This window comes from Silene latifolia, chromosome 7, assembly GCF_048544455.1.
Source record: "Silene latifolia isolate original U9 population chromosome 7, ASM4854445v1, whole genome shotgun sequence".
In the NCBI taxonomy this organism is placed as follows: Eukaryota; Viridiplantae; Streptophyta; class Magnoliopsida; order Caryophyllales; family Caryophyllaceae; genus Silene; species Silene latifolia.
The window spans coordinates 105,861,131-105,877,084 of record NC_133532.1 but is presented as its reverse complement, the minus strand read 5'-3'; positions in this window follow the sequence as shown (position 1 = coordinate 105,877,084).

Genomic DNA, 15,954 nt, shown 5'->3' with positions numbered 1-15,954 from the left:
CTTGATACCTCCACACCACGCCGCCACACGCCGCCGCCACATGCTGCCGCCGCACACCGCCACCGCCGCAGCCAGCCGACCATTGCCGGTACAACACGACAACCACTTCTTCCACCACCATAACAAGTTAGTCTCAATTTTTTAAATTTTTTTTTGTTAAATTTAGCTAATTTTTTGTCAAATAATTGCTTTTAATTGTTTGTTTCCATTCCCCTTCCCTCATTGTTGTTGTTAATTAATTATATGACTTTAATTTTGTTATGTAATTGAATTAGTTAGTAAATTAGTTTATGTGTTAGGTTTTATTAAAATTAATTGGATTAGTTTTGAAATAGGTTAGTTTTTCTTGTAAATTTCATGTTAATTAGTTAGTATGATGTTAATTTTATTATTGTTTGTAATTAGGTTGATGTTGTTTGCGAAATATATTAGATTTTCAGTTGATTTTTGTTGTTGTTATATCGGTTCTGGGTCGATTTGGGGAAGAAGCATGGCAAACGATGGAGATGTACGTTTGGCCATGGTGTCAAACGTGAGGAATGAACGTTTGGCCATGGTCAAACTGTGGAAACTTACGTTTGGCCATGGTCAAACGTTGGGAATTTACGTTTGGCCATGGTCAAACCAAGGGGAATTTTGTTTGGCCATGGTCAAACAAGGGGAAATTACGTTTGGCCATGGTCAAACGTTGGGAAATCTCGTTTGGCCATGGTCAAATGTGGGAATTTTACGTTTGGCCACGGTCAAACAAAAGGATTTTTTGTTTGACCATGGTCAAACAAGGGGGTTTTTTGTTCGTCCGTGGTTTGATTAATTTTTTTTTTTTTTTTTTAAAACCGTGTTTTTTGCTATTATTTGCCGATTTTTTTTACTTTATAAGTTTTATAGTCGATTAACGTGTTTTCTAACAACTTTTATTTTCTTAATGCAGATGGGAGATCGGAATGAGAGAGGAAAGGCCATCATGCAAGCTCCGCCTCCGCCAAACGTACACGACCGTACCGCTGGGCGGTTTGTTACGAGCTCGAAGCGTCGTTTGCGTGTTAAGCAGGCCCACAAAGAGCCACCGCCACTTCAAGAGACGTCTCACATGGTTATGATGCCTACTCCCGGTCACGTCCGTAGTGATTCGGAGGAGGCGAGGTCACGGGAGATTGCTGGTAGTTACCGGCATGATAGAGAGGATGAGCCGTCGGATGACGGTTCCGAGGAGGAGGATGCTGGAGAGTATCGGGTCCAAGAGAACCCGTCATCGCAGAGATTGTTGAGTCAGAGGTTGGGCCGAGATATATAGTAGATGACGCTATTCGAGTGTTAGAGAGACGTCCTCTAGCACGGATAGGTCGAGGAGGCCGAGGAGGGATAGTTCTTGGATCCTGAGAGAGCCAGTTCCTGGTGGTCCTAGTAACATTGGCATCTTACGGAGTTTTGGTGGACACATTGCGTTCAACTGTTGGTCGGACCCTAACCCGGAGAATATGAGGTCGTGGATCAAGCTCTACGAGAGGCCGAAAGCTGTGGGGGAGATTAGAGAGATATGTCTCAGTGAGGTTGTTGCCGCTAGGGTTAGTGTTTTACCATCGGTCTAGATGATAACCTCCTTAGTGTTTTTATCGAGAGGTGTGATGTATCACTTTCATATATACTTTTATAACTCCCTTTATACCATTTTACATACCGTTTCGTGCCTATTATATCATTTATATGCTTTATTTCAATGAATTGTCGATACTGCCGCTATTTTGTGTTTTGATGCAGAAATGGCTCAATACGAGTATGATCAAGCTAAGATTAGCATGGCGGCGACGGCACAGAAGAATACACGAAGCATGGCACGGGAAACGAGGAAGTACGAAGACTAGAAGTGAAAGAAGAGAAGAAACCGTCTGTGAAGCAGGTTCCTCGATCGAGTCACCACTGACTCGATCGAGGATCCTCTCTGGCAGACTAATTTCCGGAATTTCCTAAAACGTTTATCTTTTATTATAAATTAGAAACTCGTGTTTTATTGTTAGACTACGTTATATTTTGCTTGGATACTGCTGGAAAACTCTCTTAGAACCCTAATCTTTCCCTTGTACGGTACTAATCTTTCCTCATTGATTAATCATTATTGTTTTATGTTCTTCAATTATTCTTTCATGCTTTCAATCATGTTTTCATCTTTAATCATATTTGTTGTTGCTATTATAATTATAAGTAGCTAATTGTAACACCCCCATACTCCAAGTGCCTTACCAGGACCACTCAGGTATGAAGACATTACCATCTCGGTTACCCGAGGCAATGATAATCAAACAACAATAAAGAAACAACGTTTATTATAAATAATTTAGTGAATAGTTACAATCCTCAAAACCAAACCAAAAGTACGATACATGATCTCAAACTGAATGTTCTAACTGAAATGTAAATAAACTAAAGGCTACAGCGGAAGACTCCTATCATCATGTCGTGGCATCCCAGCTATCCCAAAGACTCATCTCAATATCTGCTCACCATCCCCGAATGGATCACCGCAGTTTACAAAACAACACCGGGTCGATACTAATCACACAATCAATATGTATAACAACAATAAGATACACAGACTTTACTTTAATCACACACACACACACACACCAACCAATTCCCATCATCTCAATCTTGACCGTCCACCGGACCCGACCACACCGTGGGGACCGCAGCCGTACCCACCAAATCCCCGCTCCACATAGTGAGCGATAACCCTGTCCATTAATGTGCACATCCCCTTCCGTGGCGGGTTCCACGAAGGGCGAAACTAGGGCGTGAAGCCACTCCCGCAAGTGACCCCACTCAGCCGAGGCCACGCCTCGCGAACCATCAACAACGATCACAACCACAATCACAGTACAATTATTATATCAAACAACCAAATACAACACATCAACCAATATCCCATTATGGGACTAATACTGAGTAGGAAATCCTACCTGGTATGCACACAATCAGACGGTCTCTACTGCTGAGTCAAAAAGCCTCTTCTATGAACCCTCCTCCTATCATACAACACATATAGGCTACCAATCACATACTACACATAAAAACCCCCAATCTCTAAATTAGGGTTTAACCAAATCAAAGGAAATACAATAAAAAGGGTACGTAGATCTTACCCTCGACGCAAGGAACTCAACGGTATACACAACGACAAGAACTGACCGTCTGGAACTCGGGAATTGCTAAGAATGCGATTAGGAAGATGAACTTGTTGCTTTCTCTCTTAAACAGGAATTTAGGTTTTGTAAAAGTGGTTTAGAATAATGACGACGGAACTTAAATACCTTAATCGCATAATTAACAAAACCCGAGAAAACTCCCCGTAAAACCGGACACTCGATCGAGTACCCAAGGTACTCGATCGAGTACCCCCTTACTCGATCGAGTGCCCCAGCTACTCGATCGAGTACCCAACAGGTCAGAAACTATTTTATTTCGCAACTTACCCTTACTCGACAGAGTAAGGGCTACTCGATAGAGTACCCCAAGACTTATAAATACGGAGTATTACAGTCTTCCCTCCTTAAAAGGAACTTCGTCCCCGAAGTTCAAACCACTACTAAACAAAGGTACTCCCATAACCTTCCCGACTCAAAAACCAAAACAAAATTCAACATAAAACATGATACTAACCCAACTCATCCCGACAAACATCCCGACACAACATATAAAAGGGGTATAAAACTCTTAAAAACTGTTCGCGATCATCTCCTACCCCCCTAAAAGAAACAAGGTTACGTCCCCGTAACCATACATACCTGATCAAAAAGGAAAGGGTAACGCTCTTTCATAGCTTCCTCTGGCTCCCATGTAGCTTCCTCGGTCTTGTGGTTAGACCACGGATCTTAAGCAAAACTGTCTCACCACTCCTAGTCTTTCTAACCTTTCGGTCTAGAATCCGCTTAGGCACCTCAAGATATGATAAGGACTCATCTAGCTCTAAGCTCTCTGCCTCCAACACATGTGACGGGTCACTCACATACTTCCAGCACTGCGATACATGAAACACATTATGCACTCTCTCTAACGCAGCTGGTAAAGCCAGACGATAAGCAACTTTCCCAACTCGCTCTAAGATCTCATAAGGCCCTATAAACTTCTGACTTAACTTGCCTTTCTTCCCAAATCTCATAACCCCACGCATAGGAGACACTTTCAAAAGAACCTTGTCCCCAACTTGAAACTCTATGTCCCGACGATGTAGATCTCGCATAACTCTTTTGTCGATCTGGGGGTGCTCTCATCCGTTCCCTGATCATCTTAATCTGTTCCACCATCTCATGGACCATCTCTGGTCCTAAAACCACTGCCTCAGCACTATCGTTCCAACAGATTGGACTCCTACATCTCCTCCCATACAAAGCCTCAAACGGTGCCATACCTATACTGGTGTGATAACTGTTATTGTAAGAAAATTCTATCAAGTCCAACCTCTGCTCCCAGCTACCACCAAAATCCATCACACAAGCTCGCAACATATCCTCAAGAGTCTTGATTGTTCTCTCGATCCGCCCGTGCTGTCGCGGGATGAAATGTCAGTACTCATCTTCAAAGTTGTTCCCAACGATTCCTGCAACTCCTTCCAAAACCTCGATATAAACCTCGCATCTCTGTCAGACACTATGTCCTTAGGGACTCCATGTAACTTAAGCACGTTCTTTCGATAGGCCATAGCCAATTGTGCCTTAGTCCATGTATCTTTCATTGGAACAAAGTGAGCTGACTTAGTCAGACGATCCACTGTCACCCAAATCATGTTGTTACCTTGTTGACTCTTTGGCAAACCCACAATGAAATCCATGGAAATGGATTCCCACTTCCACTCAGGCACCTCTAAAGACTGAATCTTACCTTGTGGTCGTCATTGTTCCCCTTTAACTCTCTCGGCATGTCAAACAACGGACACAAACTCAAATTGTCTCTTTCTTCATCCCAGGCCACCAAAACGTTTTCTTCAAATCCTTGTATAGCTTGTCTCCACCTGGATGAACTGAATATGGTGTGCAATATGCCTCTGTCATGATAGTCTTTTTCAACTCCTCGTCATTAGGAACACACCACCTACCATCAAACCTCAAACTACCATCTCGTATGAATAGAAAACCGGACACTTTGTCCCTTTTCTACTCCAGCTCTCCACTCCACTATGTTAGGATCCAAAGCCTGCTTATCCCGAATATCATCATAAAACTCAAGATGTACTGTCATATCACCCATGGCATCTCAATTCTGCATCATATGTATCCCAAAACTCGCTACCTCATCCCTCAGCCTCATCAAAGATAGAGCTGTACACAGGGAATGCACACTCTTCCTACTCAAAGCATCAGCTACAACATTGGCTTTCCCTTCACGGTAGATAATTTCCATGTCATAATCGCCAAACAGCTCCATCCACCTCCTCTGCCTCATGTTCAACTCCTTCTGCGTGAAGATGTACTTGAGACTCTTGTGATCAGAAAATACCTTAAAAATTGCTCCATAAAGGTAATGTCTCCAAATCTTGAGAGCAAACACCACTGCACCCAACTCCAGATCATGAGTAGGGTAGTTCTCCTCATAAGGCTTCAATTGCCTAGAAGCGTAGGCAATCACTTTGCCATTCTGCATCAACACACATCCCAGCCCATTCTTCGAGGCATCTGTATAAACCTCAAAGTTCTCGCTCCCTTCAGGCAATGCTAAGACAGGAGCTGTGGTCAAACGCTCCTTTAATGTTTGGAACGCCGTCTCACAACTCTCATCCCAACGAAACCTGTTCTCTTTCCTCATCAACGCTGTCATCGGTCTAGCTATCTTGGAGAAATCTTTCATGAACCGTCTCGTAGTATCCAGCTAAACCCAAGAAACTCCTAACCTCAAAGAACATTCTTCTGCTTCCCACTTTGTCACTGCCTCAATCTTCGCCGGATCCACAGCTACCCCATCTTTAGAGATTACGTGCCCCAGAAAAGCAACTTTCTCTAACCTGAACTCACACTTGGACAGCTTAGCATACAACTCATGATCCCTCAAAGTCTGCAACACGATCCTCAGATGCTCCTCATGCTCCTCCTTAGTCTTAGAGTAGACTAAGATATCATCGATAAACACTACTACAAACTGGTCCAAGAACTGTCAAGATTCTATTCATCAAATCCATAAACACTGCCAAGCATTAGACAACCCAAACGGCATCACCACATACTCATAATGGCCATACCTCGACGTGAAAGTCGTCTTTGGTATGTCCACCTCTCTAATCTTCACCTGATGGTACCCCGACCTCAAATCAATCTTAGAAAAGACTGTTGTACCACTCAACCGATCAAACAGTCATCTATCCTTGGCAAAGGATACTTGTTCTTTATCGTCACACGGTTCAGCTCCCTGTAATCTATGCATAACCTCAAACTCCCATCTTTCTTCTTCACGAAAAGAATTGGTGCTCCCCACGGCGATACACTTGGTCTAATGTATCCCTTCTCTATCAGATCATCCAACTGCTTCCTAAGCTCCTCCATCTCCTTAGGACCCATACGGTACGGTGCCTTGAGATTGGCCCCGTCCCTGGCTTCAACTCAACGGTGAAATCTATCTCCCTCTTCGGTGGCAACCCCGGAATCTCCTCTCGAAAAACATCTGCAAACTCCCCACCACTGGTATCTCATCAACTGTCGGACTCTCTATCCGATCATCTCTCACATGGCACAAGATCAGAGGACATCCCTTCCTCAGATAAGACTTCAAGGTGACAGCTGCAGTTAACTTAACTTTGGGTTTGACTAGAAATCCACGATAAGACACACTAACACCCTTAGGACCTCTTAAAGACACTTTCTTTTGATGACAGTCTATCTTGGCTTTATACTTTCCTAACCAATCCATCCCAACTATCATCTCAAAACCGTTAAAATTAAACTCTAGCAAGTCTACAGGGAAATCAACTTGCCCAACTATCAAAGATACATCTCTGAACAATCTCCCACACGATACAGACTCACCCGAAGGTATGAAAACTTGCTCACTGACAGACTCATATACTCTCAAACCCAACTGTTTGACATGACTCGAAGACACAAACGACTGAGAAGCCCCCGAATCAAACAAAACAAATGTAGGAATACCATTAACAAGGAATGTACCGGTGATAACGTGCGCATCTTCCTCAGCTGCTTTCTTCTCCATCATGAATAACTTGCCACGGTCTTCCGCCCACCTCCCGGACAAGATCTTGGGCGAGGTGGTCGGCTTAGCACCCGACCCTTGATTGTTGTTGTTGTTCGCTGGTGGTTTCGATAAGAATTACCGCCGTTGCGGTTGCCTCCACTGTAACTCGACTTCCCGGTTTGGCCATGATCCAGCCGGTCCATTTGCTCGCGGCTCACGCAGTCTCCGGAAAGATCCCGGTGCACTTGTGCACTCATGTCTCTTGTGGCCTACACCACCACAAACTATAGCAGTCACTCCCCAACTATTACTCACACTTCCACGGCCACGCCCAAAGGAAGCCCCCAAGATCGAACCCAGGACCCCTTAAGAAAATCCCTTAGACTGATTGTGGTTGCCTTTCTTGTGATTCGATTGGCCACCACCCTCGCTCTCAGACTTCCTCTTCTCACCACCTAACCTCTCCTGAGCCATCTCCACCAACCTCTCAGCTCTCCCAGCCCTCTCATAAGCTTCCTTAACATCAGTAAGGATTCCCACGGGTAACTTATCCATAATCTTAGGGGTCAACCCCTCTCAAACCTCAATGCCGATTCTCCTCACTCAAACCCATATCCTCGGATACCTAGACTTCTCATTGAACGACTGTAGTACTCGACCCACGAGACATCTCAAAGCGGTCATCTTAAAACCATCAAACTCTTCTCTCATCTTACTCCTCACATGTTCCGGTACGAACTCCTTCCTCACAACCCTACGAAACTCCTCCCAAGGTATAGCAGGTAAGCCTTGGTTTGTATATATCTCCTTAGCACTCACTTTCACCGAATCCCACCACTTGCCCGCCTCCCTCGTATAGAACGCAGCTGTTCCACCTCATCTCATCGGACAAAGAACCAAATCTAATATGTTCTCCATCACTCTCAGCCAACTATCAAGAAGGTTAGGTTCCCCAACTCCCTTGTACTCTTTCGGGTTAAACCTCGCTATGTAAAGGCTGATTTTTGAATGGTCAACCTCCTTCTCCTTATCCTTATTCTTATCCTCATTCACTTTCTTTAGGGTCTCAGTAAGAGCATCCTGGTGCTCTAACATCTTAACGATGTCATCCACGGTCATAAGCTCGGCTCTCGCATACAAAGCGTTTCTCTTGGGCGGCATCTTGAAACTATACATATATAAGAAAGGGTAGATATGAACATACGTACTAAACTTCAAAACACGAAAACACGCCACCCAGAACCCACTCGATCGAGTTCCCAAACACACTCGATCGAGTAACGGGCTACTCGATCGAGTGCCCCACGTACTCGATCGAGTACCCAAACTTCGACCCCAAACGGACCTTCGATCTCTTACCTACTCGATCGAGTATCTAGGCTACTCGATCGAGTGACCCCCTACTCGATCGAGTACCCCTAGTTACTCGATCGAGTGCCCAAAAACGCTATTCTGGACTCAAAATCGTTAAAACCCCACCCGATCGAGTCAGTCCCACTCGATCGAGTCATGCTAACACATAAAAGCTACCCGCATGTTACGTCATATGCTAACATGCTAAACTTATAAACCACATTATATCATAATACACATGCTACGCATCTTTTCTACTATCTACGAGATCGTTTCATCATATTATTAAATGCCACATTGTAAATCATCCAACATGTTATCATCTCATCAACAAATTCCCACATATCACCATTTTCTTTCACATGCTCAACTTTCTACTTCAACACCCAACAATTAACACATTTCACCACATTCTTACACAAGTTAACCAAACACACATACGACTCGACAAACACTTCCCCCATGTGACCGGTTCAAAGTTGTAGGGCGACCCTGCGACTTTAGGACGTCTCCCAAGCCTTTGCACTAGCTCCTACAACTTTTACCCGGGTTCATTTTAATTGACTCCCTATGTTCATTAGGTTCATTGGTTACAGGTTTCAGGATCGTCGCTCTGATACCATTTGTAACACCCCCATACTCCAAGTGCCTTACCAGGACCACTCAGGTATGAAGACATTACCATCTCGGTTACCCGAGGCAATGATAATCAAACAACAATAAAGAAACAACGTTTATTATAAATAATTTAGTGAATAGTTACAATCCTCAAAACCAAACCAAAAGTACGATACATGATCTCAAACCAATGTTCTAATTTGAAATGTAAATAAACTAAAGGCTACAAATGAAGACTCCTATCATCATGTCGTGGCATCCCAGCTATCCCAGTACTCATCTTAATACCTGCTCAATATCTGCTCACCATCCCCGAATGGATCACCGCAGGTTTACAAAACAACACCGGGGTCAGTCCTAATCACACAATCAATATGTATAATAACAATAAGATACACAGACAGCTTTAACTGTCACACACACACACACAACCAACCAATTCCCATCATCTCAATCTTGACGGTCCCACTTTGGACCCGCCACGATGGGGGACCCCAGTACCACCACCAAATCCCCGCTCCACATAGTGAGCGATAACCCTGTCCATTAATGTGCACATCCCCTTCCGTGGCGGGTTCCACGAAGGGCGAAACTAGGGCGTGAAGCCACTCCCGCAAGTGACCCCACTCAGCCGAGGCCACGCCTTGCGAACCATCAACAACGATCACAACCACAATCACAGTACAATTATTATATCAAACAACCAAATACAACACATCAACCAATATCCCATTATGGGACTAATACTTTGAGTAGAAATCCTACCTGGTATGCACACAATCGATCGCCGTCTCTCTGCCGAGTCAAAAAGCCTCTTCTATGAACCCTCCTCCTATCATACAACACATATAGGCTACCAATCACATACTACACATAAAAACCCCCAATCTCTAAATTAGGGTTTAACCAAATCAAAGGAAATACAATAAAAAGGGTACGTAGATCTTACCCTCGACGCAAGGAACTCAACGGTATAAACAACGACAAGAACTGACCGTCTGAACTCCGGGAATTGCTAAGAATGCGATTAGGAAGATGAACTTGTTGCTTTCTCTCTTAAACAGGAATTTAGGTTTTGTAAAAGTGGTTTAGAATAATGACGACGGAACTTAAATACCTTAATCGCATAATTAACAAAACCCGAGAAAACTCCCCGTAAAACCGGACACTCGATCGAGTACCCAAGGTACTCGATCGAGTACCCCCTTATTCGATCGAGTGCCCCAGCTACTCGATCGAGTACCCAACAGGTCAGAAACTATTTTATTTCGCAACTTACCCTTACTCGACAGAGTAAGGGCTACTCGATAGAGTACCCCAAGACTTATAAATACGGAGTATTACAGTCTTCCCTCCTTAAAAGGAACTTCGTCCCCGAAGTTCAAACCACTACTAAACAAAGGTACTCCCATAACCTTCCCGACTCAGCAACCAAAACAAAATTCAACATAAAACATGATACTAACCCAACTCATCCCGACAAACATCCCGACACAACATATAAAAGGGGTATAAAACTCTTAAAAACTGTTCGCGATCATCTCCTACTCCCCTAAAAGAAACAAGGTTACGTCCCCGTAACCATACATACCTGATCAAAAAGGAAAGGGTAACGCTCTTTCATAGCTTCCTCTGGCTCCCATGTAGCTTCCTCGGTCTTGTGGTTAGACCACAGGATCTTAAGCAAAACTGTCTCACCACTCCTAGTCTTTCTAACCTTTCGGTCTAGAATCTGCTTAGGCACCTCAAGATATGATAAGGACTCATCTAGCTCTAAGCTCTCTGCCTCCAACACATGTGACGGGTCACTCACATACTTCCGCAGCTGCGATACATGAAACACATTATGCACTCTCTCTAACGCAGCTGGTAAAGCCAGACGATAAGCAACTTTCCCAACTCGCTCTAAGATCTCATAAGGCCCTATAAACTTCTGACTTAACTTGCCTTTCTTCCCAAATCTCATAACCCCACGCATAGGAGACACTTTCAAAAGAACCTTGTCCCCAACTTGAAACTCTATGTCCCGACGATGTAGATCTGCATAACTCTTTTGTCGATCCTGGGCTGCTCTCATCCGTGTACCCCAAGACTTATAAATACGGAGTATTACACTAATCCCCTCATCTAGGATGAAGGGGATCTAGGTTAATTAAAAGGGAAAATCAATTAGTTGCTATTGATATCATTAAAGTTGTTGTTTGATTATTGTAATTCTTCTAGTTAATCAACTTGAGGCCTGAGTTATTAATTAGTGTAGCGAATCGATCCTATCGTCGACCGGGTTTGAATTGATATAGGCTGCGATAATCAAATAGAAAGTATCTAATCACAGCGACCGCATGTTAGAATCAATCTAAAGGGCATAATGGAGTCGACCGATCTTATGACCTTTAACAACTTGATAGATTTAGTAATTGATTGATAATCCCCGACTGATTGACCTAGTGAACCTAATTCCTAGACTTTTAATAATATTGTTAAACCTTCATTTAATTACTTGCAGTTAGTTTAATAGAATCAAAACAAACAAACCCACAGAAATCGGTTACTTCTAGACAGCTTAAATACTCTTAGACTTAGCTTTTACCGCCTCCCTGTGGATTCGATACCTGTCTTATCACTAGCTATTCTTGTTAGTCCTGAGATAGTTTTACTTTGATTTGGTAATACGACTTTAGCTACATCAAATTTGGCGCCGTTGCCGGGGAGGCGACAATTGTTTAGTCTTTTTGTGTTTATTTTGTCTTTTTGTCTCAGGGAACCCAGTTCCTTGAGACCGTTCTCACACTTTCTTGTTAGTTCTGTTTATGCCCAGGTCTAATAGGTCCGAGATTATTCCTTTTGATCCTGAACCTGAGCAGACTTTTCGCTACAGACGGAAATTTAATCAAGAAGTGGGTCAAGTAGAAGACTTGAGTATACTTGACATCGAAACGGCGAGCTCCACTGAGTCAGCCGGTCGGTCTTACGAAGAGGAGGAGGAAGAAATTCCTATTCCTGAAATTCCTATACCTGATATTCCCGAAACTATCATCATGCCTACTCTAGCCAGTCACTCTGAGCCAACCTTGGCTTCTATTCCACAAGGATTCAAGCTGCCCACTACTACCAATGGAACATTCGAGATTCGGCCATCTTATATCAATTTGGTGGAACGAAACATGTTTGGAGGGACAGGTGCTGAGGACCCTGCGACGCATATGGAAAAGTTTGTCACTTACTGCTGTTCTATTCCATTATCAGCTGGAGTGACACAAGATCAAGTTAAGCAGGTGCTCTTTCCTTTCTCTCTGAAAGATGGAGCTGCTGAGAGTGGTTGAGAGATATGGATATGGATACTGAAGGAGTTACAGACTGGAATTCCTTGGCCCTTGCTTTCTACAAGAGGTACTTCCCACCTCAGAAGACTAATGCTTTGAGGAATCAAATTACTAGTTTCAAGCAAGGAGCTACTGAAGATTTGAATGAAGCTTGGACTCGCTTCAAGCGTTTAGTTCGATCAGTTCCCCATCATGGTTTCCCAAAGTGGTTTCTTTGCAACCAGTTTTATAACGGGTTGTTTGACGATCATCGTGCCCTTTTGGATTCATCTGCGAATGGAAGGTTTCAAGATAACACCAATGATGGTGACGCGTGGAAGTTGATTGATCAGATTGCTACCCATACCGCAAGGTATAGAAATCCTAGGGGAAGCACGCGCGGTACTGGAGTTGATAGTGCTCTGGCGGCACAGCTGGAGACTATTTCTGCCCAGATTGCTGAGATAAAGACTACCCAATCATTGGGTAGCAAAGAGAGAGTTCATGCTATGAGTCAGCAAGTAGAGGAGTCTTGTGCTAGATGCGGTTTGGATGGTCATGGTGCAGCTGATTGTATGAGCACATTGGAGCAGGTTAATGCCTTTCAGGCTTACAGACAAGGTGCACAAGGTACACCTTTCTCTAATTTTTACAATGAAAGAACGAAGGAGCATCCGTTCCTTCAATGGTCTAGCCAGAATATGCAAAACCCGCAGCAGTCACAACCGCAAAAGAATCCTTATATCCCTCCCAACAATCGCGGTAATCAACAACAAGGGGGATATCAAAGGCAAAATCAAGGAGGCCAGCAGTTCAACAATCAATATCAGCAGCCTCCTCAGCAAACTCCTCAACAAATTCCTCAACAAGCTCCAAATAATGATATGGCAGAGTTGCGCAATCTTTTGCAACAAACTTTGTCGATGCAGCAGAAGCAGACAACTCAAATTTCCGAGCTAATTGCCCATAACAAGATGCTAGATAATCAAGTGGCTCAGATGGCACTTCAAAACCCATCAAAACAGGCCGTAGGTCTTCCTCCTCAAGGTAAGCAAGCTCATGAGCAAGCTAATGTTATTCAGCTGAGGAGCGGTACTTCTTATGTGAATCCCGACCTACAAAGCCTTGAGAGAGATGTGCCCATTATTGTTGATGAGGTCCCTTACATGCATCCCAAAGGATTGGGTAATTTGGAGCTTAGTGATAATGAGAAAGAGCCTGATGAAGTTGAAACACGAGCTGACGATAAAAGTAAAAAAGACGAAGGGGCGAACACAGAAAGGTTCCTCGATCGAGTCGAGGCGACTCGATCGAGGATCCGGCCCGGCTCGATCGAGTCACCCCTGACTCGATCGAGGATCCAAAATTGACAGCTGACGGTGTTTCAAAAGTTGTTTCGAAGGAGAAGCAAACCGAGCCCATAACTATTGCACTACCCTTTCCTCACCGACAACAAAAATCCAAGCTAGATAAGCAGTTCGGTAAGTTTATGGAGGTCGTGAAGAATCTACAGGTAAGTGTACCTTTTACTGAATTAATTACTCAAGTGCCGGCTTATGCAAAATTCATGAAGGAGATTTTGACAAGGAAGAGATCCTTTGACGCGGTGGAAACTATTGCTTACACTCAGAAGTGCAGTGCCATGTTGCCAATTAACTCACCACCGAAATTAAAGGATCCAGGAAGTTTTTCTATCCCTTGTCAAATTGGTCATCTTTCTATTAGTAAAACTCTTTGTGATTTGGGAGCTAGTGTCAGTGTTATGCCGTATTCTATCTCAGTAAAAGTTAAATATTGGTCCGTTGTGATTACTAATATGACACTTCAAATGGCCGATAGAATCTGTTAAGCACCCATTGGGGTGTTAGAGGGACGTTCCCGTTCGAATAGGGAAGTTTTCATCCCCGTTGATTTTGTTGTCATGGACATGGTCAAGAAAACCAAATCCCTATCATCTTGGGCACTGTTCTTACATCATGCGGGCGGTCATAGATGTTAGGCAAGGGAGATTGACCTTAGCTGTGGGGGATGATATGATTATTTTTAACTTAGAAAAAGCATTGAAAAACCCCATGATAGAAGAGACTTGTCATAGTATAGATGTTGTTGATTTTACTATTGATGAGTGTCTTCCTATGTGTTTGGACGAGGATCCTCACGGAGATTGCCCTTGTCACGGATCCAGGTGATCGAGACGAGTTCATGGAGTCCAAGTTCATCATATTGAGAGGCTTCTAACCGGAGAGAATGCCCACATCGGAAGGTATACGGTTTGGGTGTCACACCTAAGGTAACTGAGGTAAAGAAACCTGAATTAAAACCTCTTCCCTCTCATCTCAAATATGAATTTCTTGATGACTGTGAGATGAACCCAGTGATCGTCAATGCTAGCCTAACTGAAGGTCAACTATCTGCTTTGTTGACTGTTTTGAGAACTCATAAAAAGGCAATTGGGTATAGCATTGATGATCTCAAAGGTATTAGTCCTGACTTTTGTATGCATAGAATTCATTTGGAAGAGGGCCACAAGCCCTCTGCGCAAGGTCGAGATTTACGACTAAATCCTCCAATGCGGGAGGTGGTAAGAAAAGAGGCACGAAAATTACTTGATCTTTGGTATTATTTTCTCTATTTCGATTCTAAATGGGTCGATCTGTCCAAGTTGTACCTAAGAAGGGAGGTACTACAGTAGTAAAGAATGATAAAAATGAATTGATTTCTACTAGACTTGTTACAGGATGGAGGATGTGCATTGACTATAGGAAGTTGAACACGGCCACTAAAAAGGACCATTTCCCACTTCCTTACATTGACCAAATGTTAGAGAGATTAGCATGTCATAGTTATTTCTGTTACCTAGATGGCTACTCCGGTTTCTTAAAGATACCCATTCATCCTGAGGATCAGGAAAAGACCACTTTCACTTGTCCGTATGGTGTATTTGCATATAGGAGAATGCCCTTTGGTTTATGTAACGCCCCTGCTACCTTTCAGCGTTGTATGATGGCCATATTTTCTGATTACATAGAGTCTATCATGGAGGTCTTTGTGGATGATTTCAGTGTATATGGTACTGATTTTGATATTTGCTTGAGAAACTTGACTAAAGTTTTGCAGCGCTGTGAGGAGAGCAACCTTGTTCTCAACTGGGAGAAGTGCCATTTCATGGTTACTGAAGGGGTGGTACTCGGTCATTTGGTGTCAGGTAAGGGCATTCAAGTGGATAGAGCTAAGGTTGAGGTAATTGAGCAACTCCCGTACCCGGTTAATGTCAAAAGTGTGCGTAGTTTTCTTGGTCATGCAGGGTTCTATCGCCGCTTTATAAAGGATTTTTGTAAAATTGCTCAACCTCTAACTCATCTTCTTCATAAAGATGCTCCTTTTGTGTTTACTGACAAGTGTATTCAAGCCTTTGACAGGATCAAACAAGCACTTATCTCAGCTCCTATTATCCGATCTCCGGATTGGAGCCTTCCTTTTGAGATTATGTGCGATGCCAGTGACTATGCAG